Raw genomic sequence first — 6,261 nt, forward strand, 5'->3', positions numbered from 1 at the left:
TAAATATTTGGAGCTTGTTTCATATCTGGTTGTCCAAATGTCTCATGAATAAAATATTTTTTGTAATTGTAGGCCGAAAATGAAATATTTTGATATCTATGCATTTATTATGCGTAACCTTAATAATCTAAAAATATCTGACTCTGGTATTGTGGACAAACTTATTGATGCAATGAATTTGGATTGCAACAAGCAGCAATTAGGAATTGTAATAACGCTTCTATGATTTGAAATACGGCTTGATTTGAAGAAAAGAACAAAAAATGGCTGCCACACCATGTTCCTGAAGATTTAAATTTAACACCAATACCTATTGGAAGACCAATTAAGGCAAACTTTGATGACTACTCTACTAAAACTAAAAAACATTAAGTTAGTCACTTAACTTAAATTTATTTTGCTTCTGCGTTACAATAGCTACAGAAACTAAAAAGAGAAAAGAAAATCCAATTGAAAAAATCTCAAAAAAAGATTGTAGAATGTCTAAAGCTGAAGCTCTTTGTCTTCATTTAGATGCTAGAATGACAAAAGCTTTCTATCAAACTATTCGAAATGAAGCAGTTGAAAAGGGAGTTGATATATATTATCCATATAATGATTTTCGGGATGCAAAACTGTTATGCTATTCTGCAGATATATCTGTCTAAGACTTTTCAGCTGAAATAAAACTGCAAGCTTTGGTAGATCATACAGCAAATAAAATATGCAAGGCACAGTATAATGTCCTTAGCACTGAAGGCACTCCAGATAGACTTTCTCTGAAATACAAAATAGGCTTTTATGGTGCCACATGACAGTCCATATACAAACATATATCGCAAAGAACAGTAACAAGAAATTTAAACAATGAGTAGGCACTTTTTGTTACTTGCCTAGTGCCATTGAACTTATGTGGCTTTTCAAATGGAAACAGGTACCCAGCGAAATATAATGTACACCTCTGCGTTTTAAATTTGAAAAAGAAACGGCAGCAGTTTCTAAATCAGAAGAGATCTCATTAGGCTTGAGATTTCAAACTTGCAAGATACTGAAATTGATATAAATTATAAAAAAAATCAAAATACATCATATATTACAAATTACTATTAATGATAAAAAAAGTTCACACTGCTCTTTTAGATGTTATAAATTTTGGTCAATGCTGTACTATAGGACAGGCAAGTCCCAAAGCAATGAATGATATTGAAAAAATGATTTTGAAAAGGGGTATGTCAGGCAATTCATTTGGTTTATCATCTTTACATGCTTGGATATGTTTTTTTGAATGTTTATTACAAATTGGATATAAAATGACTTTCATTAAGTGGCAGGCAAGAACAGCAGAAGATAAATCTAAAGTAAAGACTCTGAAACAAACAATTCAAAATAGATTTAAAGATACAATGGGCTTGATAGTTGTTAAATCGACTACTGTGTACATCTGAGCCATTTATTGCATCTCTGAGAAAGACAGCAGGAAGTCACACCAAAACATAAAACTTACTAGCTGGAGTTATTGACTTATAGAGGTCATCCACAGATAATATTTGTTTATAAATGTGTCTTTTGTATCTTTATAATTTTGGAAATGTGTGTACCTATATGAAAGTGCGACTGTTAATTAAAACAAATAGTTATGCTCAATCATATTAGAATCATCAAATTAATTTGCATACCAAGTTTAGAAACATTTGGCTAAAAATAACCCTTTGGAACTAACCATAAAAATGATTTGCTATGCAACTGGAGTTGTCATGGCAACCACAAAAAAAGTCATACTCATTCAAATTATAATTATCCAATTATCATAGGTTTTTTTTTTCGATTTTGTTTTTTTAACTTTTTAGGTCTTTCTTTTTCTTACTTTTGTTTTTTTGTTTGTTTGTTTTTTATTTTGTCTAATTTATGTATGGTATTTATTTATTTATGGTAGTACCTAATAACTAAGATGACCTTATTTTATTATTTATATACTAATAATAAATTCTAAGCTGTAACAAAGGGCTTCATATGCGGCCTTGACAATCCACAACAAAAGTATGAACAAGGACACCATCCATGCGCAACATGGCACATGGTTAAAACTTTGGTATTTTTCAGCTGTTGGTCGAAAAAGCGTTTAAGGGGGAAACCCCCTCTAAATTTACTCAAACTTTATAAAAAATATTTTTATTTATTTATGCATTTTATTGTATGCAGAATTTAAAATTATTTGTTTATTTACTGATTTTAATCATTAAATCCTTCAAGTTTAGCATTTTTTTAAGGTACCTTAAAATTTATACCATAGCAACGCTCATAGCAACGGTGTAGCACTTCATTAAAAATCCTAATAACTAATGTGTATTTTTAAATAGCTGCAGTAAAATGCTTGGTTTGGCTTCTTTACTTATCCACCGAGCGAAAAAAGTCTGGTTTATCAAGTCAGATTACAGTTTTCTGTTATTCTGAAGCTTTTAAAGTTGTCAATTTTCTTAATTTTTTTAAAAAATGGGTAAAGCGTGTAGAATAAAATCAAGTACAATAATTAAAAAAAGGAGGAGAGGTTTCTTAGGGAAGAAATTTAACAGTCTTGACAAAGAAAATATTGAAATAGAGTTAAATGATAATCTTTCTGTAACAATTTTGATTGATTCAAATAATACAACTGTCAATAATAACTCTGTAAATAACGAATCTGGTTTAAATTTATTTTCTACATCTGTATCTGCGAAGAAGGTAAAGCCAATTTAATGTTCCAGAGCTTTTACAAGAATGAAAATATCTGGATATAGGATTATAGATTGCTTTATATTATCTGATATATTTAGTGCTTTAGCATGCCCTCAATGTGGCGAGTGTTCATCCTTGTCATTGTCCGATAAAAAGCAAGACAGAAAAGGACTTGCCTCTAAGTTACTTATCAAGTGCTTTAACTGCAAATATGAAAATGAGTTTTATACTTCAAAACAATGTAACAGAAGATATGATATTAATTGTAGAACAGTATACGCAATGCGTGCACATGGACAGGGACATTCTGGTATAAAAATATTCACCACTTTATTGAATATGCCACAACCAATGACTCAAAATAATAATGATAAGTTAGCTGTGAAAATAGGTGCTGTCACACAAAAAGTTGCTGAAGATACCATGTTTGATGCAGTAGCAGAATTGCGTAAACATGTTGCTAATGATGAAGTTTTTGATATTGGTGTGTCGTGTGATGGTACTTCGCAGAGAAGAGGCTTTTCATCATTAAACGGTGTCTTTTCTGCATTATCAATGGACACTGGAAAGGTTTTGGATGTCGAACCAATGTGCAGGTTCTGCAAAGGTTGCTTTTTAAAGAAAGATCTTTTAAAAACAAACCCTACAGCCTATGCCCAATGGAGGAACTCTCACATTTTAAAAACAATTACAAAAGATCTGCAAGCGGTATGGAGACCACTGGTGCAAAACGTGTGTTTTTAAGATCTATTGACAAGTACGAACTGCGATATGTGAATTTTTTAGGAGACGGGGACAGTAAAAGTTTCATTAATGTCATAGATTCTTACCCTGGCATTCAAGTTAATAAGTTAGAATGTGTGGGACACTATCAAAAACGTGTTGGTAAACGAATACGAAATTTAAAGAAAAGAGAAAAAGGTCTCGGTGGGCGTGGTTGTCTTACAGATGCAGTAATCGATCGTCTGCAAAATTTCTTTGGCGTTGCTATTAGGCAAAATGCTGGAAACTTAGCAGGTATGAAGGCAAGTGTATTGGCTACATTATTTCATGTTGCATCTTCCAAAACAAATAACTTGCACTTTCCTCACTGTCCTACCGGCATCAATAGTTGGTGCAAGTTTAACTTTGATAAAGCAAATAAAACCAACACTTACAAACCGGATCCAGGTCTTCCAATGAACATAATTTTGAAAATTAGACCTATTTTTGAGGATCTTAGCAAAGATTCAGAACTAAAAAAATGTTTACATGGGAAAACTCAAAACGCAAATGAATCGTTCAACAGCATGATTTGGGACCGATTACCAAAGACCAGATATGTGTCACTCGCTAATTTGAAATTTGGTGTATACGATGCGGTAGCAAATTTTAATATTGGTATGAAAGCTTCAGTGTTAGTTTTTGCACAATTAAGTATGTTACCAGGTGCTTTCATGGTTAAAGGTTCCAATAAAATAAACAAAGGAATGAAACAATCTAAAAATAAATCAATAAAATAAACAAAAGAATAAATCAATCAAAATTATAGAATGAATAAAAAGATTAAGTTGAGGCGACAGTTAAATAGAGCAAAAAAAATTAAAAAAAATGACAATAATTTGGAAAAAGAGGATATAACTTATGAACCAGGAAGATTTTAAATACTGTTTTTTAGATTTAATGAGGTTAATGATTGCTTTTTTATACATTTTTTGGTGTTATTTAATAAAAAAATTGTTAATTTGCTTTTTCTCAGTATAAAGTATTTAAGACGCCGGCCAACATTGCTCGCCAACCATTCAAGAGCCATTTCTAAAATTTTCAGAGGTTCTTTGTTAACTGGTATAGAGTGTTTTAAGTTGAATAATTTTTTTTTTTTTTTACACCTTCTGTTTATGCTGTTTTAGTACCATATTATTGAATATTGGACTTTGACTTCAAAATACCTAATTTTATATTTGTAAAAAAAAATTCTGTTCTTCTTAAAACACTCTTCTACTCTATATAAACACCATATAAAAATTTCAACTTGAGTTATTTTGCTCCCTGCCCACAATATTGGCCGGCATAAAACCTGCTTTTGCTGTTTTTTGGTAATTTTTTATGGTTTCCATAGCAACATGTTACAAATTTTGTTTTTGGTACTTTTTTCTTATTTCTTTTATATATGCTATTGATCTGACAAATTTTTTTTTTCTAAAAATTGATTTTAAAATTAGAGGGGATTTCTTGCTTAAACATCCGGTAAAATAGGTTTTCGTAAGTTTTTTTACATTTTAAACTGTTTCATGTTCATCTTCTATATTTCATAAAAATATTTAAAAAAATTGGTTTATATGTGACATTTGTAGGAGTCAGTATTTATATATAATAAATATATATATATATATATATATATATATATATATATATATATATATATATATATATATATATATATATATAAATGCATATAAATAATTAGAAAAATTTTTGTTAAGTGATTTTCTACTAATTTATAATTGTTCTGTTTTTTAAGAACATTGAGCACTCTATTTGTAGCATAGTTTTTATATTATTACTGTTTGTTTACAATTACGATTTAGAAGAGGAATTGAATACATTTTCATTAGAGGAGTTTTGGTTTAGCCTGTTATTAATTGAAATCAGGATTTGTTTTAGAATTTGGAATGGATGATTTGAGTTAATATTAATATACAATAATTCATCGTTTGGTTTTTTGAAAGGCTTATATGACTTTTCAGAGAGGTTAAATGTGACATCAAGAAAGTTCACAATTTTTAAATTTATGTTTATTTCAATTTGAAAGCCAATATTTTAAAAAATTTTTGTAATATCTATTCTAATTTTATCGAGCTGTGCACCAGATCTTTTACGCATTACTAATAAACCATCGTCTCGATAAAGGCCAAAATCATTTATATTGATTATTTTACTTAATGAATTTAATATGTATAGTCCAACAAATTCACAAATCTCCGCTCCGCCATAACTGCCCATTGTTATATCAAATCAATCATGTATGTTTTTCTTTTTCCTTATTAAAATAAAGTAAGGTTTTTCTACAATGTTTTATTATACGGATTGTGTCATCAGGAATAACTGTGTGGTTTTTTGAAAATTCAATTGTTTTATTTAAATAATCTGCGGTTATTGAGGGGTAAAAATCATTAATGTCAAATTGAATAAATGTACAGTCATTTTTATTTTCGATTATGGAGAACCAATTTATAACATCAATGGTATTTTTCCATTGCTGCAAACTGAATTTATTTCTAAGAATATTATAAATTTTGTCTAATTTAATTTTGCTTATATCTCTAATCTCACTTTTTGAGGGAACCAATAACCTACAAGGAAGTTTGTTTTGAAATTTTGGTTTATGGTCTTTTAGTGTTACGAAGGCTTGGGCAGGGGCAGTTGATTCGATTCAGTTATTAAGGTTTAATTTTTGAGCAATACTTTGTGCTTCTAAATTAATTGCGTTTTTCAAATTTTTTTCCTAATGCAAATCCTAATGCGCAATCACCTCCTAATGTAGCTCCTAGACAAGATCTAGTCTGAGTTTGAAATGGAGTTGTAGCAGGA

Source organism: Hydra vulgaris, chromosome 02, assembly GCF_038396675.1.
Source record: "Hydra vulgaris chromosome 02, alternate assembly HydraT2T_AEP".
Lineage (NCBI taxonomy): Eukaryota > Metazoa > Cnidaria > Hydrozoa > Anthoathecata > Hydridae > Hydra > Hydra vulgaris.